The following is a 26724-nucleotide window of genomic DNA, read 5'->3' as shown; positions in this document are numbered from 1 at the left end:
TAACTGTAAATAATGGGCCTAGATTTATTTCTCACTCTGGCGTGCACAGCAAAACAATACAGAACTGCAGTTTCCTATAGACTTTCTATTATGTCCAGCGCTTTTGGTGTGTTTTCTGAAAGTCCTGCATGCCAAATCTTTGGTGCGCTTTCTCAAAGTGCATGAAAAATGCAGGACATAATAGAAAGTCTATGAAAAACTACGGGTAATCCGCATGAAATCCGCTGGTATATGCGCTCTGCTGCACAAAAAGAGCGTAAGAAATGCAGTGCAAACTCTGCATAGTGCATAGTGTAGTAAGTGGTAAAACAACATGATGTGTTTATCAAGACCAATAAAATGACACTCACAAAGGGAGAGGAGCTCAGGTGGGGACACAGCATAGCGGTCGTGTGAACCTCCAGAAGGGAGCCGGCAACTTCGGATGGTAACCATCCAGGCTTGGCCAGAGGAATGGGGAGGAACAGAGGAGAACAAAGCGCCGACCGCAGCACAGCAGTATGAAATGGCCCTAAGGAAATATAAAAAAATATTTTATTTAAAAAAGAAAAAGGTTATTAACAAGAAAAAAAATTATACATCTCCATATAAAGCTTTATTTCCTTTTAACCGCCTCCCGCCCACCGTATAGTACAATGACGGGCGCAAGGCGGTTCTCGCGTTCTGGGAGGACATCATATGACGTTCTCCCATTCTAACCGCACATGTGCATCTCCGGGAGAGCGTAGCGTGGCGATCGGCGGTGCGCTGTGTCCCTCGCACACAGTGGATCACCGATCTACGGAAAGAGTTGAAGATGTCGGCTCGGTCATGTGATCAGCTGTGTCCAATCACAGCTGATCACATGTAAATAGGGAAATGCCGGTTATTTCTCTCCTCATGAGCTGTCACGCTGACAGAGGAGAGGAGAGCCAGTAATCGGCATTCCTCGGAGGGGACATGTACACTAATCATCAGAGCACTGGTGATCAGTGTGCCCTAATGATCTGTGTAGCCCCAGCAGTGCCACCTGTCAGTGTCCATCAGTGCCAGCTGTCAGTGCTCATTCATGCCACCTGCCAGTGCCCATCAGTGCCTCATCAGGGCCACATATCAGTGCCTATCAGTGCACATCAATGCCACATATCAGTGTTCATTTGAGCTGCTTTTCAGTGTCACCCATCAGTGCCAGTCAGTGCCACCTATCAGTGCCGCCTAACAGTGTGCACCAGAGCCGCCTATCAGTGTCCATCAGTGCTGCCTATCAGTGCTAGTCAGTGCCACCTATCAGTGCCAGTCAGTGCCGCCTATCAATGCCATATATGAGTGCTTCCTTTCAGTGCCCATCAGTGACGCCTGTATATGCCCATCAGTGCCACCTACCAGTGCCTCCTCATCAGTGCCCATCAGTGCCACCTATCAGTCTCCATCAGTGCCAGCTGTCAGTGCTCATTCATGCCACCTGCCAGTGCCCATCAGTGCCTCATCAGGGCCACATATCAGTGCCTATCAGTGCACATCACTGCCACATATCAGTGTTCATTTGAGCTGCTTTTCAGTGTCACCCATCAGTGCCAGTCAGTGCCACCTATCAGTGCCGCCTAACAGTGTACATCAGAGCCGCCTATCAGTGCCCGTCAGTGCTGCCTATCAGTGCTAGTCAGTGCCACCTATCAGTGCCAGTCAGTGCCGCCCATCAATGCCATATATGAGTGCTTCCTTTCAGTGCCCATCAGTGACGCCTGTATATGCCCATCAGTGCCACCTACCAGTGCCTCCTCATCAGTGCCCATCAGTGCCACCTATCAGTCTCCATCAGTGCCCATCACTGCAGCCTCATTAGCGCACATCAGTGAAGGAGAAAAATCATTTATTTACAACATTTTAAAACAAAAACTAAGAAAAAACAAAGTTTTTTTCAAAATTTTCAGTGGTTTTTGGTTTAAGAAAAAAATAAAAAACCCAGAGGTGATTATTTACCACCAAAATAAATCTCTATCTGTCACAAAAAAAATAAAAAATTTCACATGGGTACAGTGTCATTCAAAGTGTGACAGCGCTGAAAGCTGGAAATTGGCCTGGGCAGGAAGGGGGTATAAGTGCCCGGTAGGCGAGGGGTTAAAGTGGTAGTAAAAAAAAAAAAAATCTTCCTGCAAGGTAATGTCATAGTGTGCTAGTATGCATCACATCCTTCACATCTGAAAGACTTACCTTGAAATGAAGCCCTCAAGTGGTGCGCTGTCACTGGTGCCAGGGCTTTAATCATCACCCGGTCTTCCTTCTGGGTTCGCAGGCTCTGACCTCTTGAAAAGTCAAAGCGCGATGACGTCAATCTTGCGCATGCACACAGGAGTCTCAGCCGTGACTCAGAGCAACGATACAAGTATGATGTTCCTTCAGAGTGCTTGTGCCGGTGACATCACTGGGTGCTGCTCTCTAGAACATCTCCTACATGATGTACGTTTAGGAGAGATTCCTTGTACCTACAAGTACGCTTTATTATAACTTTGCCTGTAGGTACAAGAGTCCAATGGGACTTTATTACCACTCTAAGCAATATCCATTATTGTATAAATCCAATGCACAGTGGTTAATCTGGTGTTTGTATGTTACAGCGGATAGCTCCTGGTACCTCAGCATGTCAGCTGTCCTCCAGCGCAGAACACTTTAAGGCCTCGTTCACACCATACATGCAGAAAAAGTGAAGGAAACTGAAGCACATTTCCATATCGGGCACATTTACCCCCTTCCTGCCCAGTCCATTTTTCAGGATTCAGCACTCTCACACTTTGACAATTGCGCGGTCATACAACATTGTACCCAAACTAAAATTTTATCATTTTCTTCACACAACTAGAGCTTTCTTTTGGTGATATTTAATCACCGCTGGAGTTTTTATTTTTTGCTAAATTAACAAAAAAAGAGCAAAAATTTTGAAAAAAAAACACGTTTTTCTTTGTTTCTGTTATAAAAGTTTGCAAATAAATAATTGTTCTTCATAAATTTAGGCCGAGATGTATTCTGCTACATGTCTTTGGTGAAAATAACCCAAATTAGGATGTATTTTTTAGTTTGTATGAAAGTTATAGAGTTCACAAACTATGGGATAGATCTGAATATTGATCAATCCTGAAGTACTGACAGCCAATCTAATTTCTTGAGGTCCAAGAATGTCAGAACAGTACAGATATCCCCCAAATGTCAGGACAGTACAGATATCCCCCAAATGTCAGAACAGTACAGATATCCCCCAAATGTCAGAACAGTACAGATATCCCCCACATGTCAGAACAGTACAGATATCCCCCAAATGTCAGAACAGTACAGATATCCCCCTTATGTCAGGACAGTACAGATATCCCCCAAATGTCAGAACAGTACAGATATCCCCCAAATGTCAGGACAGTACAGATATCCCCCAAATGTCAGAACAGTACAGATATCCCCCTTATGTCAGGACAGTACAGATATCCCCCAAATGTCAGGACAGTACAGATATCCCCCAAATGACCCCTTTTTGCAGAGTAGACAGTCGGACGTACTTCATAAGAGGAATGGCGAGTTTTTTGAAGTTGTATTTTTTTTGTCATAATTTTTCGGAAAATGAAAAATGTAAAAAATTATTTTCACTATTTTTTTTTTACATACTGTCACCAGTGCAGTACAGCGTCATCATATAACTGGCATGGCGGTGATCAGGGACACTGACTGGTGACAGTATGAAAAAAATATATATGTATATATTTTTTTAAATTTTTTTATTATTTTTAATTTTTTATTACATTTTTCTTAAGATTTTTTTTCATATTTCACTATGACTAAAGTAGTATAAAGTTTTGATAGTAACATTGTACTACTTTGGGGGAAGTGATCGGATTTTCTTTTTTTTTTTTTTTTTTTTTTACACAATTTGCTTATAGCAAAGATTTACCTGAATGACATCGATTCATTCAGGGTTTATTTTTTTTTGTGCTTAGCTTTGATTTGGCCACAGCTAATCACATGACATGTGCATGTAATCACTGTGACCATTCACAGCTAGACACACTTGTATACAATGAATGGCATGAATGAAGCCATCCATTGTATACAACTGCCATGTGACCTGCTGTGATTGGTCACAGCAGGTCACATGGTACCGGCAATGGGGGCCGGTACTCAGATCTGTCATCGGCCGTGTGCGAGGTACACTGCTGGTGACAGATTGCACCACTGCGCGGCTCTGCAAGCGCGAAAACTGCGCATGTGCGGGAGGACACCATATGGCATCCACCCGGAAGTCTACAGCCTTTTCCCGGCCGCCAAACGGCTATTGGCCGGGCGGCTAATAGTTAATATACTATTTATACAGACTTAGGCTGGCCATACATTATACAATTTTCTTGAGAATTTTGCTTTAGATTTACCAAAAAACCATGATATGAGGTCAAACCTAAACAACACTTTCAATTGTATCCAATCAGGCAGGGCCTTGCACTACATAATTGAAGGTAAATCTAAAGGAAATTGGGCAGAAATTGGGAAGCAAATTGTAAGAAAATTGCATAGTGTATGGCCAGCCTTGGTATACGCCGGTCTCTTGCTGAGCATGTATCACTAGACATCCAGACGTTTATCTGGGTACGTTGTATTTATTTGTACTATTGGTGTGGTTCTTATGGGTGTGAACAAGGCACTGGGGGTTAGTGTACTATAGTGGGATTTCAGGAACTTGTAATTGTCTCTTTGATACTCAGATAAGCAATTTAATATAAATTTAACCCCTCGCCTACCGGGCACTTTCACCCCCTTCCTGCCCAGACCAATTTTCAGCTATCAGCGCTTTGAGTGACAATTGTGCAGTCATGCAACACTGTACCCAAACCACGTTTTTATCATTTTTTTGAGACAGATAGAGCTTTCTTTTGGTGGTACTTATTCAACACCGGAGTTTTTATTTTTTGCTAAACAAACTAAAAAAGACAAAATTAAAAAAAATGTTTTCTTAGTTTTGGTTATAAAATTTTGTAAATAAGTCATTTTTCTCCTTTACTGATGTGTGCAGATGAGGCGGCACTGATGAACAGCACTGATAGATGGCACTGATGGGTACTGACAGGCATCATTGATGAGCACTGAAAGGCAGCACTGATAGGCGACACTGACTGGCACTGATGGGCGGCACTGACTTGCAGTGAAAGGTGGCACTGATGGATACTGATAAACTGCACTGATTAAACGGCACTGATAGCCGGCACTGATGGGCATTGACAGGCATCACTGATAGGCACTGATATGTGGCACTGATAGACAGTACTAACACTGAAAGGCGGCAGTGATAGGCACTGATAGACTGCACTGGTGAGGAGGCACTGATAGGCAGTACTGATGGGCATTGACAGGCATCACTAATGGGCACTGAAAGGAAGCTCTGATGGGCACTGATATGTGGCATTGTGGCAGATGTCCCCTCTGAGGAATGCCACTTACCGGCTCTCCTCTCCTCACACGCTGTCAGCATGAAGAGAGGACTGACAATCCTGTTTACATGTGATCAGCTGTGATTGGACACAGCTGATCACATGGTAGAGCCTACATCATCAGCTCTTTACCGCGGTCAGTGATCCATTGTGTCCCAGGGACACAGCGCACCACCAATTGGCGTGCTTGTACTAGGGCTTTACCTTAGTCATAGGGTTTTCTTTCTGTGTTCAAGAGATGATCAGAAACTGCACACGGATACAGGAGATGGTCAGAGCCTGCAAACACGATACAGGAGATGGTCAGAGCCTGCAAACACGATACAGGAGATGGTCAGAGCCTGCAAACACGATACAGGAGATGGTCAGAGCCTGCAGACATAATACAAGAGATGTCAGAGCCTGTAGAAACAATAAAGGACTTGGTCAGAGCCTGCAAACACGATAGAGGAGATGGTCAGAAACTGCACACGGATACAGGAGATGGTCAGAAACTGCACACGGATACAGGAGATGGTTAAAGCCTGTAGAAACAATACAGGAGATGGTCAGAGGCTGCACATATGATACAGGAGATGGTCAGAGACTGCAGACATGATACAGGAGATGGTCAGAGACTGCAGACACAATACAGGAGATGGTCAGAGACTGCAGACATGATACAGGAGATGGTCAGAGACTGCAGACATGATACAGGAGATGGTCAGAGCCTGCAGACACGATACAGGAGATGGTCAGAGACTGCAGACACGATACAGGAGATGGTCAGAGACTGCACATATGATACAGGAGATGGTCAGAGACAGCAGACATGATACAGGAGATGGTCAGAGACTGCAGACATGATACAGGAGATGGTCAGAGACTGCAGACATGATACAGGAGATGGTCAGAGACTGCAAACATGATACAGGAGATGGTCAGAGACTGCAGACATGATACAGGAGATGAAAACACAAAGCACAGAAGGCACCAATCTGGGTGTAGCATTAAGATGCGATTTATTAGAGACACAGTTGCCAACTCACATGTTAGAAGTGAATCACGTACCCATCACTCTGCTGGTCACCGGAGAACCGCCATGTGCGGGGATTTCTGGAGGTATCCGGCTTGTCTCTGCTTTAGAGCGGCATGGAGCCCTTAAGGTGATCCGGAAAAAAAAAAAAAAAACAAAGTAGGAAGAAACTGACAAGCCGTGGAACACAAGCATTCTCTGATTATAATCAACGTTGGTGCTGGAGGTGTGTAGGGCGTGGCTTAGGTGTTTCGGAACCGCCCACCTCCTTTGTAAAAGCCTGAATACCAGTGTCTATGGGGATCATAGTTACATAGTTAGTCTGGCTGAAAAAAGACAAAAGTCCATCCAGTTCAACCATTAAAAAAAAAAAAAAAAAAAATTATAATCCTATACCCACAGTTGATCCAGAGGAAGGAAAAAAAACCTCAGTAAAGCGTGATTCGAATTGCTCCTACAGGGAAAAAAATTCCTTCCTGATCCCCCGAGAGGCAATTGGGTATTCCCTGGTCAGTTTATATGGCAGAGCATTGCCAGGATGAGCTGTACATGGAGAGACATTCAATACCATAAAGATAAAGATTTAAACAATTCAATAAGCTGTGTGTGAAGTGACAACAAATATAATAAAGGATTTTAAACAAATCAGTACTATTATGTGGAATTCAAAGCAAAAGGAGACTCCAGTCTGAATAATAATAATGAATATTGATGAAGAACAAATTGATCCCAAAAATGAATAAGAAAAATTCATCCAAAATAAATCGAAAATAACAAAAACATTTCTAATCAAATTGATTGTAACTGAAAGTAAAACGGGTCTGAACAAAATATTGATCTCTATAAATCTCAGAGCACATAAGAAATCTGTATGAGAGGCAGATCATCCATCCTAAAAACAACCATCAAATATGTGCAAAAAAGAGATGAAATATAAATGTAATAATAGTAACTGGGAAGAGTCCATAGAAAAAACTAAACAAGTCTACTCCGCAGTATACACCAGACTTGATGTACAATATATAATACAGGAATATATATTATAGTGTACAACATAGCCTTGGTGTATTGTGTATATATATGTATTTATATATATATTACACACACACATGTATGTATGTATTGTACACGTATGAACAATATAGTCCAGTGTACAGTATATACAATTACAGAAACACCAATCCATAACCATAAAACCACATCTAGATGTCCATAGAAGGCCCAAAGCAACCGGGAAAGTCTAGAGCAACCGGGCAGTTTCCATAGCAACAACAAAAAAACACAAGTCTTCTCGGCAGTATACACCAGACTGAATGTACAATACATATATATCATGATCATATCCCCCACAGGGAGATAAATAATTTAAAAAAAATCAAAATCCATTTCTTTGTGATACAGAATTAGGCCTAAAAAACATGAACCCAACACACAGGCCATCCTATGTCCTCCTATCCAGGCTGCTCGTCAGTATATCCCAACCTTGGTTTTATATATATAAACCAACACAGATCAATATAGGAACATTTTGTTTTACTCCTGTCTATAGATTGCATTAAAACACAAATATTTATTCCTATATAATGTGTTTTGTGTGACAATATTCCGGCAAGAAGCCCCTATTTACCTGGAGAGGAATGATCTCTATCAGTAATAGGCGGGTGGCAGTTAGGTGAAGCGAGCTGCTCTGCACAGTGGAGCGTTTGAATTTGGCAGACCTGAGCAATAGAACCAGAGCAACCGATCAGCCAATCAGCACTCTCCTAGACAATTCAAATCCTTGCAGGCCAATATAGGGGAGGAAAAAAACAACAACATTTTTCATACTCTTGTCATTAGATTTCATTAAAAAAATATTTATTTTGCATAAAAATATCCTTATTGATCTGGAAAGGAATGATCTCTGTATGAGGTTGTGATTGGCAAATCAATAGGCTGATGTCAGTTCTGTGTGAGGTTTTCTCCTGTCCATCAGGGATCACAGGCAGTTGGCAGATCTGAGCAATCTAGCCAGAGTAACCTCAGCCAATCAGTGTTCTCCTAGACAGTTCAAATCCTTGCTGCGGAAAAGTGTGCACTGAGCATGCCCGGAAAGGTGATGACATCATAACAGTGTTAGGTGAAGCTAGCTGCTCTGCACAGTGGATCGTTTGAATTTGGCAGACCTGAGCAATCGAGCCAGAGCAACCGATCAGCCAATCAGCACTCTCCTAGGAAATTCAAATCCTTGATGCGGAAACGTGTGCGGCTAGCCAGCCTGGCCAGGTGATGACATCACAGTGCACATCCACTGAGCATGCCCAGAAAGGTGATGACATCACAGTGCACAGTGTAGGCTGCAGGGGAGCAAACAAGTGATTGATTTCTGTCAGTCAGTCTACAGACTACAGAGGAAGGAGCAGGTTGTGTGTTTTGTATTTCCAGAGACTTTTGTTCTTTGGAGATGATGAGCCACAAGATTACACGGAATACATTTGTACCTCCATTTATCATCAGAGAGGAATCTGCAGAGAATAGACAAGATATGAAAATGAAGTACGACCCCAGAAGAGATTCTGCCCAGCCTGCCCATCAGAATTCCACCCCTGAGGGCAAGCGTCGGCCATTTTTTGGCCAGGTTGGGTCTTTTTTCCGCCGTCTGTTTCGTCGTAAGAAGAAGAGGAGAGCAGATAGGGATCCAGAAGGTAAGATTTATGATCCGTACAATATACAAGCTGGCTGAACACGATCCGTTTTATATAGAGGAGTTACAATGTATCTTCTTATAGGTGAACAGCAGCTCCTATCCCCCCCCCCCCCCGATTATACCCCCTATTCCCATTGGTGGCTGATATCCCGCCCCATCACTGTGTACCCAGTAAGGATGTAAGATCATTGGTGTGCAGTGTTGTATGATGGAGTCATTGTCAGTCACACTATCACAGCACTGACAATGGGAATGAAGGGGGATCACCGGCTCATACTCAAGCGGTTGAAGTGCTTCTATAGACAAAATGTATTTGGTTTTTATTAAGAAAGAGCGGCGAGGGGTTAGAAGCCCCCCTGTCATATCTGTATTGTCCGCTGTGCCCCCACTGGGGGTCTCACCCCGATATTTCTCCATTATCCCACAAATAGAAAGTCACATGTAACCTAAAAATAGCAGAAATGTAGAACATTCTGTGACCCATAAGGGGGGTGCAGGTGCTGGAGCTCAGCCACACATTCCAGCAGCAACCAATCACAGCCTTCCTTTAAATGTAAAGCCCGCACAGGAGATGTGACAGATGGAAGCGCATTTAACCTTCAAACAGATTGTTTTTTTGCAATAGGCAAACATAAAATATAAATAATAATAATCCATATCTGTATATTGTAAGCTGCTGCAGCACTTCTTTGCATTCTGACGATCAGTGCGGACATCCTCGCCGGAAGCCTGATTTGTACTTTCAGCCGGTGTGCAGAGCATTCTCTGCACACCGGCTGAAAGTACAAATCAGGCTTCCGGCGAGGATGTCCGCACTGATTGTCAGAATGAGGGAAAGGTGGCACAGAAAGGGTGACAAACAGTGTCACACCTGCTGCCTTTCCTATCCGAAGCTCTGACAGTGTCGTATTACATGTAGCATTGTTGGATTGGGCAGGTTTAGTCTTATTTGGAGCCAAATCCTATTTGTTTTTATTAAGAAAGAATAGTGATGGGTTAGGAGCCCTGTCTGATGATTACTGTTGGGGATTTCACCCGTATATTTGTCCTGATGATCGTTGTCACTGAAACAGGAAGTGAGTTGTGATCCAAAATTTTGATTTGTCACCAGAACTAGGGATCAGGGTAGGTCTTCCAGTGAGGGCGCCTCTTCCAGCAACAACTGGACAAGAGGGAAATTTCTCTTCATTCTATAGCAATTTCCCCTCACTTCCTGCTGCATGGCTAGGACAGGAAGAGAAGTGAAATTTCCTCACACAGATGGCAATATTAACCCATATAGGGGGTTTAACCCTTTCCTACCCTAGTTTTGGCTATACATACATATATACATAAAACATTTATTTATAAAAAGGCAGGCAGACAATAGGACTTTAATTCTGTTCAGCCAGTCTTGTGATTTATTTGATTACATTTTGTACTAGTTGATAGTCTAGAAAAATACAGGAATGGAAGGTAATCTTTTTTTTTTGCTTCTTTTTCTCCAGAAATCAATGTGATCCCTCCTGAGATTGCCATCGTCGAAGACATCGTGTCCGTCTCAGAAAGAGAGATGGAGACTACCAGCGGCACTGAACATGTGCACGCCTCAAAGATCAACATTGGGGCTACCAGTGGCACAGACAGTGCCCACCAGCAGACAACAGAGGATCTGGAGATCACCACCTCTGAGTCAGAGGAAAAAAGTGATATCCGATCCACCAACACCATGGACGTTGTGGAGGCTGTGCCCATCCTGACAGATGGGACTGAATCCACAACCACAGCAGAGAGTGCCCACAGCTCAGACAGTGTCTATGTTCAAGCAGATGAACTGGAGTTCACTGACTCAGAAGACACAGCACAGTCCACTGACACCACAGACGTTGAGGAGACTGTGCACACCCCGCCATTTGAGAAGCTAATCACAATCCTCAAGTTTGTGGCGGGGCTGAAAGATGAAGTAGAGATCACCGCCTCTATAAAGACGGTGTCTGTAGGAGGATGCCATAAGTCTTCTTGGTCTATACGCATAGAAGGCAAGACTGAGACCACCGGCAGCTCACATGGTACTGAGGCCACAATCTTTTCAGAGGGTAGCTGTGCCTCAGACGAGGACACCTATTCTACCACCATGGAAGGGTCTGTGCCCGCCTCAATAGATGGTACTGGGTCTACCACTGACCAGAGTGAGCCCAGTCTTGCAAGCCAGAATGGGGGCACAAGCAGCTCAGACAGTATCTATTTTTCAGCAGAGGAGTCTGAGTTCACCCCATTTGTAGATGCTGTGGCTGCACCAATAGAATGCCAAGAGGTCATCATCCCTACAGAGATTGTGTCAATTCCAGAAAGCGGGATTGAGATCACAGCTATTATGGACAATGAGTCTGACTCAGAAGACACAATCCAATGCACCAACACCACAGACAATGTGGACACTGTGCGCACCCCAACACATGGGATTGAATCCACAGTTGTAGATGCTTTGGCTCAACTAATGGAGGGGCTAAAGATCAGCATCCCTACAGAGATTGTGTCAATTCCAGAAAGCAGGATTGAGATCACAGCTATTATGGACAATGAGTCTGACTCAGAAGACACAATCCAATGCACCACGTCCACAGACAATGTGGACACTGTGCTCACCCCAACACATGGGATTGAATCCACAGTTGTAGATGCTTTGGCTCAACTAATGGAGGGGCTAAAGATCAGCATCTCTACAGAGACTGTGACAATCCCAGAAAGTGTGACGGAGATCAGCAGACCTACAGAGACTGCATCAATCCCAGAATGCGTGATTGAGACTGAGATCATCAGCAGCAAAGACACCCGAGAGGAACCTGCAGAAGACAAGCCCCACCCCAGAGGAGAATCTGTCCAACCTGCCCAGCAGAATGCCACCCCTGCAGGCAGAGGTCAGCCGTTCTTGGGCTGGGTGAGGGATTTTTTCTGTATCAAGAGAAAGAAAGGTAAGAATTGTGAACAGTATAACATACAAGTTGACTGAACAAGATTCATTATATTTAGAGATGTTTTATATTGGTGGGGGCTCGGTTTACAGCTGAAAAGGCCAGAAAGGATCTATTAATCACATGGACCAATAAGAGATTTTTCATGAAGGCTCCTCACCCCCAGCCACCCCTCTATGTTTTTTTATACTTCTAATTGACAGTTTATATAGCACACCCCTAATTATAGCCTTTAATGCCAGTGGTGCCCAGTGACTTATAGTATACCACCTGTCTCAATGGTCACCCTGAAGCATCTAATGTAATCCTGCATTGCTGGTGGATGTCTTGTGTCCACTAATATGAGTCCCTTCTACTGTTTGCTCATTTTCATTGGTCCCTAGTAAAAAAAAAACTCTTATTGCGTGGACAGTTAGTGAACGACGCCCTTTAAAAAAAATGTCCTTAAAAGAATAGGTTTATTTTTAAAGAACTCGTTTGTTAGTAAATCACTCCGGCCACTTGAGTGCAGCCCCCATGTTTAATACCCTCGTGCAGAATACGGCTCACCCATAGGAATGATTGATTCAAATGTCACTTTGCAACTTACACTTGTTTAGTTAACTTTCTTTGTATTTGGAAAAAATCAATAAAAATTGATTGATTGAAACAAACAAAGATTAAGGAAAACTAATCTTTTCTTTTTTCTTCTTTAGGAACCAACCAGATCGAATCCGAGGATCCCAACATCCTGACTGTAAAGAGCTTCAAATATCATAAATTTCTTGGAGAAGGAGAATATGGGATGGTAAGTGATCAGATTTCAGCTTCTCTGACTTATATCTATAGAACAGATACGGGGCCTGTATAGGAGGGAGGGGTGATAACTGGCTGCATTCATGCAGTTGTGGTGCTTTAATACCTGGTATGGTTGGGACATAACTTGCATCAGCCAATTCATTTAAATAGGCTTCCTAATGCTGCAAGATTTACCATAAAAGGTGCATTAGTAGGGTGCGTTGGGGTGCCAATAAAGTGGAATCCCAGCTTAAAGCTAACTAGCCTTAAAAATGTCCCCTCCCCTCCTAACATCTATTCCGACTAACCTGTATAAGTTATATATATATACTTACCTATTTTCAGCCCGCGGTCAAGTGGTCCCCCTGTGTCAGCCAGATTCAACTGCAGGGAAGAGGAGAGATTGCTTGACAGTTGCTGGGAATTTTGGGAGTGGTGACATCACCCATAGAGTTCCATGGCCCAGCCATTGTCAGCACTCCCTCCTTTCCCCTGCAGCTGCCACTGGCTGACACAAAAAAGCCAGATCATGTGGCCAGACCAGAGCGGGCTGAAAATAATTTTTGTTTATTATATTGGAGCATATGGGCGCATCCAGAATGCATGTCAATCCATTAATCCAGACAAAAGCCCCAATGCCATGTCTTATCAGGATAGGGAAAGGTGGGAAGGGTTTCACTCTCCCTGCTGGATTTTCCATTGAATTTACCTTGCATAGAATGCAGCAGGAAGAGTAAAATTTCAGGAAAGAGGGAGGGTGCAGATGGGAACTCCAACAGGTAAATGTCACCACTGGAGACCATGGGAGATATAAAGAGCCGTCGGGTGATTGTTTATTTTATCCTGGGTGGGTTAGGTGACCTTTGAATAACACTAACTATATTTTATTACTTTTTCTCTTTCAGGTGTTCCTGGCATCACATCCTGCCATTGATCAGCTCCTGGCAGTAAAAAAAGCCCAAAAATATTCCGCACCTCTTGAAAGAATTTTGACAGAGAGCCAAGTCCAGATAGCGTTGGAGGGGAGCAGGTTCTTCCCTCAACTATTTGCTACTTTTCAGACAAAGGTAAGTAACATCTTTCACATATTTTGGAGGAATTTTAGGAGAGTCCAAATCAATTAGATTAACTACGACTATACTACTACTAGCTATAAAATGACCCTCACAGACAGGTTACTACATTTCACTGGAAGTCTCCAGTTGTGAGAAATGGAGGGTGAAGGGCTGAATATGGACTCTCATAATGATAAATGAATGCATTATAATTTTTACCTGTTTTATCTTCTAGGATTGCCTCTTCTATGTCATGGAGTATGTGAATGGTGTGACCCTGCAAGAATTCATAGCCAGGAGGACTCCTTTGGCTATGGACACCATAAGGTAAGTACAACAACGGACTTTTTAGTAGTGGGGAGGGAGGTAAAACTTACAATTGTGGATAGATCACTTTTAAGCTATGGAGGCCTCTGTTTTTAAGGGGGTGATGGGACGTACTTGCGTTCCCTAACCACCCCCAGGTACACTTGTCAGAAGCCTTGCTCTTATGTTTGGATTAGTTCAACACTTTTAATTAGAAACTGCAGAGGGAATAGGGAAGGAGGATAGCCGAGATTCCATACATTGCCTATATCAATTACATGGGGAAGTAGGGCTACTTATTGGGCCAGAATTCATACCCTGACCAATGGAGTCCACTAAAAGCCATGGAAGGGACTCATAGACCTGAGATCATAGCTCGATCTTTCCACAAATACACTTTAATATCCCTGTGTAGCTTTAGACTGACATTACTTATAGGATGAGATTCAGGAAGATCTAATAAGAGATTGGTATAAAGAAGACATTCATGGTTGTGCTCTTAGCTGGACAACAGTCTAGTCATTAGTGCTTAGAAACCTTTATAGTAAAAACTCCATAATGAGAATACATCAGGGTTTGAAGCCAAATAAAAAAACAAAATACATATAAAAATCTGAATATCCCTATGGTAATATTTTGTTAAAATGATTGAGCAATTTCCAGAATGTCTTCACAAATATACCTAATTCCTGTAGCATTAGGATCGGGTGACATTAATCGGGGACCTAGATTACTATATGATAAGTTTATCACTAATAAATATTTTCTTTCTTTTTTCATTAGATTTATTGCTGCGGAGCTGCTGTGCGGCATGCAATTTCTTCATTCCAGAAGCATCGTGCATCGGTAAGTATTTCAGCCATTATATTTTATTGTTCCAGCTCATTGGTCTTCAAACTGCGGCCTGCAGGCCAGATGCGGTCCTTTGCTTGCCTCCACCAAGACCTTGGAGAGCTATTCCTTCCACTGAAACAAGGCACAATTCCTCCCACAGACACCAATAATGGGGCACTATTCCACCCACTGATACCAATGATGGGGCACTATTCGTCCCACTGACACCAATGATGGGGCACAATTCCTCCCACAGACACCAATAATGGGGCACAATTCCTCCCACAGACACCAATGATGGGGCACTATTCCACCCACTGACACCAATGATGGGGCACAATTCCTCCCACAGACACCAATAAGGGGGAACTATTCCACCCACTGACAACAATGATGGGGCACTATTCCTCCTACCGATAACAATGATGGGGCACTATTTCATCAATGACAATAATGGGGCCCTATTGCTCCCACTGACACCAATAATGGGGCCCTATTGCTCCCACTGACACCAATAATGGGGCCCTATTCCTCCCACTGACACCAATAATGGGGCACTATTCCTCCCACTGACACCACTGATGGGGCACTATTCCTCCCACTGATACCAATGATGGGCCACTTATTTCCCCACTGACACCAATGATGTGGAACTGTTCCTTCAAGTGACACCAATGATGGGGCCCTATTCCTCCCACTGATACCAATGATGGGGCCCTATTCCTCCCACTGATACCAATGATGGGGCACTATTCCTCCCACTAACACCAATGATGGGCCCTTCCTTTAGAAAGTTTGGAGACCCCTGTTCTAGCTGATAACAGCCTGCTAACCTTTTTTTTCTTCTTCTTTACAGTGACCTTCACATAAAAAACATCCTCGTTGATGGGACCGGACATCTCAAGATCATCGATTTTGGATTATCAAAGAAAAAGGAACTCCCTTATTGCCCGGACACCACAATCATTACTTCCGATAAGGTAAGGCACACACTGTCCATTTATTGCTCTACATTTTTTCTGGCCACAAAGAGGTTCTTAACCAACTCCCCTCCGGAGTAATTCTTTTCATTTTTTTCATTTTTTGCACTCATGGTAAAATCTGCATTTTGGCCTAAAAATCTATTTAAAACTCTCCCGAATAGAATGTATTTTCTGAACGCAGAGGCCCAGTACAATAAAATGGTAGCTGAAACGCTTTACCAAATCTATAGGATAATTCCCATTTTTTGTACAAAATAAAAGATTAGGCTGTGTTGCCTGGATGCCAGATCATTCAGACCTCAAATGTGCGAGTGCCCTTGAAATTGAAAAGCATTAGGGTGGCCAGAATTTTTGGAGACACTTTAAATGTCTTCACAGCTCATATAGTCCCCGGTCACACCGGTGCGACTTGTCATGCGAACTGATTGTTTCAAATGGCATGACAAGTCGCACCCTATTGTCCGCAATGGAAGCGGTCATGGATTCGGTGTGACCGAAAGCTAAACGAGGTACCTAGAATTATCGCCCCCACTCCGCAATGCAAAGTGAGACCCAATTTGTGGTGCGCAGCTGATATTTACCAGCATGTGCGGGTCTACAGCCACAGCGGGGAGCTTGTTTAAAGTCTTCAGACTTTGGATGCACCAGATACGTCCAAAGGGCTGAATAGCTGAATAATGTAATAAAAGGGGGTGAAAAATGAAACTTTGCCTAGATCCACAGAATGGGGTTGGACCTCTCCTTGGTGTTGCAGAATCATGACGCAGCCAGCTGCTGTTATCATGTATACTGGACATACTATTTGCTACAGGAGTTCAATGAAATGTATTGTATTATTGTTTCTATTGTATTATGTTTGGGATTTTACTAATATATATGTTTTATTTTTCTTTCAGGCCTTCTTGGAACCATGGTATGACTATCTCAGCGAATACATAAATGTTCGCCATACGCTCATTTTCATGTCATGTGCCTCCCGAAGCAAAGACAGCGACCTCGGTATTCTACTCCAGGACTTGATAATGGAGGTAAGTAACTGTCCTACTCTTGCAGACATAGAAAAAGTTTACTAATTCAATTTCTGCTATAAAATTGGCCAAATGAAATGGTTTAGTTATCGCTTCTATGATGTTGAGAATCTTTCTAATATGTATGTTTTTTTTTTAATCCACAGTGCAAGTCTGTTCGTCGAAATTTGCGACACCACCCATTCTTCGAAGGGATAAACTGGAATGAACTGGAAGCCGGGAACGTGCCTCCGCCATACGTCATGGAAGCTGTAAGTATTGGACTAGAAAATTAGATCACGTCTGTTGTTGTGCTATGCCTGCCGTTTTGTGTTCTCTAATATGCCCCCTACTGGCGGGTATCTGCAGCTGCATCGACTTTTGAGTTGTGCAAGTGCCATAACCTATTGCTATCAAATAAATTGCACTTTTAGGATGGAAAAACCAATCCATAGTGCACCATTTATAAGTGATGTATCTAGAAAGCATGAAACCAGCATTTCATAAGGAGCTTCATGCTTCTACCCGCCAAGTTCCCGCAGAGAATTTGGAATGAGTGCAGCGTATAAAGATCATTTATAAACATGCCTGTACAGTTATAATAATATCATGATTATTGATATTGATGCATATGTCCCGTCATGACTGGTCCCTTTAAAGAGGATTTTCTTTCATATGTTCACTCAGCACATAGCAAATAACAGAAGTCACCCAATAACAATAATATTCCATATAGTGATAATCTGCCATTATCTGACATCAGTATTTCCCGTCTCTAATGTGTTTTTCTATCCACAGAGACCAGACGTAGACCGGTCACAGAAGGTAGACGTGAAGGGGAAGCGTTGCATAAAACGCAAGCATCGTCAGGATGCAATAGAAGTCCCTGGATTCAACTTTGTCAGCGACCGATGGAGAGAGATGGTGCAACACCAGTAAGGAATCGGGATGAGTCCGGGTTCAGTCCGAACCCTGAAGTCAGCCGTCATGGCTTGGCCAAGGAGCTGTGAGCAGGAGATATATGTATGTATACATAGGAGTGGGGATACCTGTACATCATTGTGCTACAGCTATTGCATGCAGGCCAAGAGAGAGACGGGGAAGAGAGAGAAAGAGAGGAGAGGAGAGAGAAAGGAGAGGAGAGAGGGGAGGAGAGAGAAAGGAGAGGAGAGAGGGGAGAACAGAGAAAGGAGAGGAGAGAGGGGAGAAGAGAGAAAGGAGAGGAGAGAGGGGAGAAGAGAGAAAGGAGAGGAGAGAGGGGAGAAGAGAGAAAGGAGAGGAGAGAGGGGAGAAGAGAGAAAGGAGAGGAGAGAGGGGAGAACAGAGAAAGGAGAGAAGAGAGGGGAGAAGAGAGAAAGGAGAGAAGAGAGAAAGGAGAGGAGAGAGGGGAGAAGAGAGAAAGGAGAGGAGAGAGGGGAGAAGAGAGAAAGGAAAGGAGAGAAAAGAAGAGAGAAAAGAGAGAGGGGAGAAGAGAGGAGAGAGGGGAGAAGAGAGGAGAGAGGGGAGAAGAGGGAGGAGAGAAGAGAGAGAGGAGAGAAGAGAGAGGAGATAAGAGAGAGGAAAGAGGAGATAAGAGAGAGGAGATGAGATAAGAGAGGAGAGAGGAAAGAGGAGATAAGAGAGGAGAGGAGAGGAGAGAGAAGAGAAGAGAGAGAACAGAGAGGAGAGAAGAGAGAGGAGAGAGGGGAGAGAGGAGAGGAGAGGAGAGAAGAGAGAGGAGAGAGAGGAGAAGAGAGAAAAAAGAGAGGAGAGAAGAGAGAGAGGAGAGGAGAGAAGAGAGGGAGCAGAGAGGGGAGAAGAGAGAGAGGGGGGGGAAGAGAGAGAAGAGAGAGGAAAGAAGAAAGAGAGGAGAGGAGAGAAGAGAAGAGAGGGAGGAGAGAGGAAAGAAGAGAGAGCAGGGGGGGGGGGAGAAAAGAAGAGAGAGGAGAGAGAAGAGAGGAGAGAAGAGAGGAGAGAATAGATAGGGGGGGTGGAGAGGGAAGAGAGAGGAGAGAAGAGAGAGAGGAGAGAAGAGAGGGAGGAGAGAAGAGAGAGGGGGGGAGAAGAGAGGAGAGAGAAGAGAGAGGAGAGAAGAGAAGAGAGAGGAGAGAAGAGAGAGAGGAGAGGAGAGGAGAGAAGAGAAGAGAGGGAGGAGAGAAGAGAGAGGAAAGAAGAGAGAGGAGAGGAGAGAAGAGAGAGGAGAGTAGAGAGAGGAGAGTGAGGAGAGGAGAGAGGAGAAGAGAGAGGAGAGAGAGGAGAGAAGAGAGAGGAGAGAAGAGAGAAGAGAGAGGGGAGAGGGGAGAGGAGAGAGAAGAGAGAGGAGAGAGGAGAGAGGAGAGAAGAGAGAGGGGAGAGGGGAGAGGAGAGAGAAGAGAGAGGAGAGAGAAGAGAGAGGGGAGAGGAGAGAGAGGGGAGAGGAGAGAGAGGGGAGAGGGGAGAGAGGAGAGGAGAGAGGAGAGGAGAGAGAAGAGAGAGGAGAGAGAGAAGAGAGAGGAGAGAGAGAAGAGAGAGGAGAGAGAGGAGAGAGGAGAGAAGAGAGAAAGGAGAGGAAAGAAGAGAGGAAGGAGAAAGGAGAGAAGAGAGAGAGAGGGGGAGGGGGAAGAGAGAGGAAAGAAGAAAGAGAGGAGAGGAGATAAGAGAAGAGAGGGAGGAGAGAGGAAAGAAGAGGGGGGGAGAGGGAAGAGAGAGAGAGAAGAGAGAGGAGAGAGGAGGGGAGAGAGAAAATAGAGGATAGAGGAGAGAGAAGAGAGAGGAGAGGAGAGAGGAGAGAAGAGAGGGAGGAGAGAGGAGAGAAGAGAGAAAGAGAGGGGGGGAGAGGGAAGAGAGAGGAGAAGAAAGAGGAGAGAAGAGAGAGAGGAGAGAAGAGAGAGGGGGGAGAGAGGGAAGAGAGAGAGGAGAGAGGAGAGAAGAGAGAGAGGAACGAAGAGAGGGAGGAGAGAGGAGAGAAGAGAGGGGGGGGAGGTGAGAGAGAAGAGAGAGAGAGGAGAGAAGAGAGATGAGAGAAGGGAGAAGGGAGAAGAGAGAGAGGAGAGGAGAGAAGAGAGAGAGGAGAGAAGAGAGGGAGGAGAGAGGAGAGAAGAGAGAGAGGGGGGGAGAAGAGAGGGAAGAGAGAGAAGAGAGAGGAGAGAAGAGAGGGGAGAGAAGAGAGAGGAGAGAGACGAGAGACAAGAGAGGAGAGAGACAAGAAGAGTGACGAGAGAAGAGAGAGGAGAGAGGGGAGAAGAGAGAGGAGAGAAGAGAGAGGAGAGAAGAGAGAGGAGAGAAGAGAGAGAGGAGAAAATAGAGAGGAGAGAAGAGAGAGAGGAAAGGAGAGAAGAGATGGAGGAGAGAGGAGAGAAGAGAGAGAGGGGGGAAAGAGGGAAGAGAGAGAAGAGAGAGAGAGGGGAGAGAGAGAAGAAGGAGAGAGGGAAAAGAGAGGGAGGAGAGAGAAAAGAGAGGGAGGAGAGAGAAGGGGGGAGTGGAGGAGAGAAGAGAGATAGGAGAGAAGAGAGATTAGAGAGGAGAGAGGAGAGAAGTGAGAGAAGAGAGAAAAGAGAGGAGAGAAGAGAGGGAGGAGAGGAGAGAAGAGAGGGAGGAGAGAGGAGAGAAGAGAGAGAGGGGGGGGGAGAGGGAAGAGAGAGAAGAGAGAGAGAGGGGGAGAGAGAGAGACAGAGGGAGGGAGGAGAGAGAGAGAAAAGAGAGGGAGGGGAGAGAAAAGAGAGGGAGGGGGAGAAAAGAGAGGGAGGAGAGAGAGAAGGGGGGAGGGGAGGAGAGAAGGGAGATAGGAGAGAGGCGAGAGAAGAGAGAGGCGAGAGAGAGGAGAGAAGAGAAGAGAGAGGAGAGAAGAGAAGAGAGAGGAGAGAAGAGCGAGAGAGAAGAGACAAGAGAGAGGAGAGAAGAGACAAGAGAGAGGAGAGAAGAAAGAGAGGAGAGAAGAGACAGAAGAGAGGGGAGAGAAGAGAGAGGAGAGAAGAGAGAGGAGAGATGAGAGAGAAGAGAAAGAGGAGAGAAGAGAGAGAGGAGAGAAAAGAAAGACGAGAGAAAGGATAGAAGCGAGAGAAGAGAGAAAAGAGAGAGGAGAGAGAGAGGGGGGGGGGGAGAAAAGAGAAAGAAGAGAGAGAGGAGAGAAAAGAAAGATTAGAGAAAAGAGAGGGAGGAAAGAGAAGGTGTGAGTGGAGGAGAGAAGAGAGATAGGAGAGAAGAGAGATTAGAGAGGAGAGAAGCGAGAGAAGAGAGAAAAGAGAGAGGAGAGGGAGAGGAGAGAAGAGAGGGAGGAGAGAGGAGAGAAGAGAGAGGGGGGGGGAAGAGGGAAGAGAGAGAAGAGAGAGAGGGGGGAGAGAGAGAAGAAAGAGAGAGGGAGGAGAGAGAGAGAAAAGAGAGGGAGGGGAGAGAAAAGAGAGGGAGGGGAGAGAAAAGGGGGGAGGGGGAGGAGAGAAGGGAGATAGGAGAGAAGAGAGAGGAGAGAGGCGAGAGAAGAGAGAAAAGAGAGAGAGGAGAGAAGAGAAGAGAGAGGAGAGAAGAGACAAGACAGAGGAGAGAAGAAAGAGAGGAGAGAAGAGACAGAAGAGAGGGGAGAGAAGAGAGAGGAGAGATGAGAGAGAAGAGAAAGAGGAGAGAAAAGAGAGAGGAGAGAAGAGAAAGAAGAGAGAAAAGAGAGAGGAGAGAAGAGAAAGAAGAGAGAGAGGAGAGAAGAGAGAGAACAGAGAAAGTAGAGAAGAGAGAGAGGAGAGAAGAGAGAGAGAGAGAGAGGAGAGGAGAGAAGAGAGGAGAAAGGGGAGAGAGGAGAAAAGAGATAGAGAGAGAGAGGAGAGAAGAGAGAGAAAGAGAGAGGAGAGAAGAGAGAGAATAGAAGAGAGAGAGGAGAGAATAGAAAGACGAGAGAAAGGAGAGAAGAGAGAGAGAGAGAGAGAGAGAGAGAGAGAAGAGCAAGAGAGAAGAGACGAGAGAGAGGAGAGAAGAGCAAGAGGAGAAGAGAGAGAGGAGAGAGATAGGAGAGGAGAGAAGAGAGAGAGAAGAGAAGGGGGGGGGAGAGAAGAGTGATGAGAGAGAAGAGAAAGAGGAGAGAAAAGAAAGACGAGAGAAAGGATAGAAGCGAGAGAAGAGAGAAAAGAGAGAGGAGAGGAGAGAGAGAGGGGGAGGGGAGAAAAGAGAAAGAAGAGAGAGAGGGGAGAAGAGAGAGAGGAGAGAAAAGAAACATTAGAGAAAAGAGAGGGAGGAAAGAGAAGGTGTGAGTGGAGGAGAGAAGAGAGATTAGAGAGGAGAGAAGCGAGAGAAGAGAGAAAAGAGAGAGGAGAGGAGAGGGAGGAGAGAGGAGAGAAGAGAGAGAGGGGGGGAAGAGGGAAGAGAGAGAAGAGAGAGAGGGGGGAGAGAGAGAAGAAAGAGAGAGGGAGGAGAGAGAGAGAAAAGAGAGGGAGGGGAGAGAAAAGGGGGGAGGGGGAGGAGAGAAGGGAGATAGGAGAGAAGAGAGAGGAGAGAGGCGAGAGAAGAGAGAAAAGAGAGAGAGGAGAGAAGAGAAGAGAGAGGAGAGAAGAGACAAGACAGAGGAGAGAAGAAAGAGAGGAGAGAAGAGACAGAAGAGAGGGGAGAGAAGAGAGAGGAGAGAAAGAGGAGAGAAAAGAGAGAGGAGAGAAGAGAAAGAAGAGAGAGAGGAGAGAAGAGAGAGAACAGAGAAAGTAGAGAAGAGAGAGAGGAGAGAAGAGAGAGAGAGAGGAGAGGAGAGAAGAGAGGAGAAAGAGGAGAGAAGAGAGAGAGAGAGGAGAGGAGAGAAGAGAGGAGAAAGGGGAGAGAGGAGAAAAGAGATAGAAGAGAGAGAGGAGAGAAGAGAGAGAAAGAGAGAGGATAGAAGAGAGAGAGGAGAGAATAGAAAGATGAGAGAAAGGAGAGAAGAGAGAGAGAGAGAGAAGAGCAAGAGAGAAGAGACGAGAGAGAGGAGAGAAGAGCAAGAGGAGAAGAGAGAGAGGAGAGAAGAGAGATAGGAGAGGAGAGAGAGAGAAGAGAAGAGGGGGGGGGGGAGAAGAGTGATGAGAGAGAAGAGAAAGAGGAGAGAAGAGAGAGAGGAGAGAAAAGAAAGACAAGAGAGATAGAAGCGAGATAAAAGAGAAAAGAAAGACGAGAGAGAGGATAGAAGCGAGAGAAGAGAGAAAAGAGAGAGGAGAGAGAGAGAGGGGGGGGGGGGGAAGAAAAGAGAAAAAAGAGAGAGAGGGGAGAAGAGAGAGAGGAGAGAAGAGAAAGATTACAGAAAGGAGAGAGGAGAGAAGAGAAGAGAGAGAAGAGAGAGGAGAGAATAGAGGAGAGAAGAGAAGTGAGAGAGGGAGAGAGAGAATAGAGAGAAGAGAGAGTAGAGAAGAGAGATGGGGGGGGGGGGGAAGAGAGAAAGAGAGAGGGAAGAGAGGAGAGAGATAGAGGGAAGAGGCAGCGATAGAGAGAGAAGAGAGAGAGAAGAGAGAGAAGAGAGAGGGAAGAGAGAAAGCTGTTCATAGACAGGACACTCATGATGGACATCAATGACCCCGCCCACCGAATAATGTACAGCTGAAGACATCATCTCTAATCTCTACTGGATATCACTGATTTACCTGCTCAGCGGGGGAGGGCCTTATACATCAGAGGCAAAATATGGGCAGCACAGAGGCTTAGTGGTTAGCCTTGCAGCACTGGGGTCCTTGGTTCAAATCCCGACCAGGACCCTATCTGCATGGAGTTTGCATGTTCTCCCTGTGCCTGCGTGGGTTTCCTCCGGGTACTCCGGTTTCCTCTCACACCCCAAAAAAAGGCAACCTTGCGTTGGTGGTGTAGTGGTAAGCATAGCTGTTTTCCAAGCAGCTGACCTGGGTTCGATTCCCAGCCAACGCATTATCCAAGATGGCTGCTTCGCCTCCTTAGTATTGGCGTGATAATGCTGATATATTATTATTTATAGCAATGATAATAATAATTCCAACAATATCCACAACTATCATAATAATATTAATAATAGAAATAATATTTATAAAGATAATAATCCTAATAATAATGGCAATAATAGTATTAGAAATGGAAATAATATATATATTTATTATTTGTAGGTGAGAAGCAAATACATTAAAATGAAGATTTCTCTGATCGCTGTGTCCTTCAGCAACAGCTGATCATATGTCCAGGAAAAGGGCCAATCTGAGCAGCCTTTTACCATGTGATCAGCTGTGTCCAATCCTTTAGCTTTCCCTTCCCTTGTAGTGGAAGGTTCGGCCTGACTGCATACAAATTAACCATTTGACGCCCGGCCTATGGCCAAATGGCGTCCGCAAAAATGTATTTACTTTCCGAGTTCGCGTGCTTGCAGAGCCGTGCAGCGGCGCGATCTGTCACCGGCCATGTACCTCGGACACGGCCGATTACAGATCTGAGTACTGGCTCCTGTTACCGGTACCATGTGACCTGCTTCATTCATGCCATCCATTGTATACTAGTGTCTAGCTGTGAATGGTCACAGCTAATCACATGCACGTCATGTGATTAGCTGTGGCCAAATCACAGCTAAGCACAAAAAAAAAAACAAAAAAAAAATGCCCTGAATGAATTGATGTCATTCAGGTAAATGCTTACTTATAGCAAAGTAATTCTTTGCTATAAGCAAATTGTGTAAAAAAAAAAAAAAAATACTGATCACTTCCCCAAAGTAGTACAATGTTACTATGGTAACATTGTACTACTTTGGACATAGTGAAATATGAAAAAAAATCTTAAAAAAAAGAAAAAAAATTATTAAAAAAATTTAAAATAAAAAAATAATAATAAAAAAAAAATATATATATATATTTTTTTTCACACTGTCACCAGTCAGTGTCCCTGATCACCGCCATGCCAGTTATATGATGACGCTGTACTGCACTGGTGACAGTATGTAAAAAAAAAATTGTGAAAATAATTTTTTTTATTTTTTCATTTTCTGAAAAATTATGACAAAAAAAAATACAACTTCAAAAAACTCGCCATGCCTCTTATGAAGTACGTCGGACTGTCTACTTTGCAAAAAGGGGTCATTTGGGGGATATCTGTACTGTCCTGACATTTGGGGGATATCTGTACTGTCCTGACATTTGGGGGATATTTGTACCGTCCTGACATTTGGGGGATATCTGTACTGTCCTGACATTTGGGGGATATCTGTACCGTCCTGACATTTGGGGGATATCTGTACTGTCCTGACATTTGGGGGATATCTGTGCCGTCCTGACATTTGGGGGATATCTGTACTGTCCTGACATTTGGGGGATATCTGTACTGTCCTGACATTTGGGGGATATCTGTACTGTCCTGACATTTGGGGGATATCTGTACTGTCCTGACATTTGGGGGATATCTGTACTGTTCTGACATTTGGGGGATATCTGTCCTGTTCTGACATTTGGGGGATATCTGTACTGTTCTGACATTTTGGGGGATATCTGTCCTGTCCTGACATTTGGGGGATATCTGTACTGTCCTGACATTTGGGGGATATCTGTACTGTCCTGACATTTGGGGGATATCTGTACTGTCCTGACATTTTGGGGATATCTGTACCGTTCTGACATTTGGGGGATATCTGTACAGTTCTGACATTTGGGGGATATCTGTACCGTTCTGACATTTGGGGGATATCTGTACCGTCCTGACATTTGGGGGATATCTGTCCTGTCCTGACATTTGGGGGATATGTGTACTGTCCTGACATTTGGGGGATATCTGTACTGTTCTGACATTTGGGGGATATCTGTCCTGTCCTGACATTTGGGGGATATGTGTACTGTCCTGACATTTGGGGGATATCTGTGCTGTTCTGACATTTGGGGGATATCTGTACTGTTCTGATATTTGGGGGATATCTGTACTGTCCTGACATTTGGAGGATATCTGTACTATTCTGACATTTGGGGGATATCTGTACTGTCCTGACATTTGGGGGATATCTGTACTGTCCTGACATTTGGGGGATATCTGTACTGTCCTGACATTTGGGGGATATCTGTACTGTCCTGACATTTGGGGGATATCTGTACTGTCCTGACATTTGGGGGATATCTGTACTGTCCTGACATTTGGGGGATATCTGTACTGTTCTGACATTCTTGGACCTCAAGAAATTAGATTGGCCGTCAGTACTTCAGGATTGATCAATATTCAGATCTATCCCATAGTTTGTGAACTCTATAACTTTCCAACAAACTAAAAAATACATCCTAATTTGGGTTGCTTTCACCAAAGACATGTAGCAGAATACATCTCGGCCTAAATTTATGAAGAACAATTATTTATTTGCAAAATTTTATAACAGAAACAAAGAAAAACGTGTTTTTTTTTCAAACTTTTCGGTCTTTGTTGTTAATTTAGCCAAAAATAAAAACCCCAGCGATGATTAAATACCACCAAAAGAAAGCTCTAGTGATGTGAAGAAAATGATAAAATTTTAGTTTGGGTACAATGTTGTATGACCGCGCAATTGTCATTCAAAGTGTGAGATCGCTGAAACCTGAAAAATGGCCTGGGCAGGAAGGGGGAAAATTGCCCGGTACTGAAATGGATAAAAGTGTCTCTCGCTTCTCTTTTCCATCTCTCTCTCTCTTCCCTCTATATCTCCCCCCCCCTTCCTTTTCTCTCTCTCTTCTCTCTCACTTTTGTCTCTCCCCCCCGCCCCTTGTATCTCTTCCCTCTCTCTCTTCTCTCCCCCCCCCTCTTCTCCCCCTACCTCTTTTC

At 44.5% G+C, this 26724-nt stretch overlaps 1 long non-coding RNA gene across 2 annotated transcripts in view; it reads right to left on the bottom strand.

Moving 5' to 3' along the window:
- Positions 1-26724, bottom strand: part of LOC149441698 (uncharacterized) — a 96106-nt gene that overhangs the window by 52660 nt on the left and 16722 nt on the right. Inside the window, exons 2-4 of one of the 2 annotated variants that reach the window (XR_016307305.1) lie at positions 6489-6577; positions 5643-5717; positions 351-511 (exon numbers count right to left, since the gene is read on the bottom strand). This is a non-coding gene — a long non-coding RNA (uncharacterized LOC149441698). Of the gene's footprint in view, positions 1-350; positions 512-5642; positions 5749-6488; positions 6639-26724 lie in introns of those variants that run through there. The other variant, XR_016307306.1, reaches the window with a different exon arrangement.

This window comes from Staurois parvus, unplaced genomic scaffold (genome assembly GCF_062004578.1).
Source record: "Staurois parvus isolate SC_StPar_1 unplaced genomic scaffold, SC_StPar_1.0 ptg000957l, whole genome shotgun sequence".
Classification (NCBI taxonomy): Eukaryota; Metazoa; Chordata; class Amphibia; order Anura; family Ranidae; genus Staurois; species Staurois parvus.
This window is presented reverse-complemented; position numbering and strand designations above follow the sequence as displayed.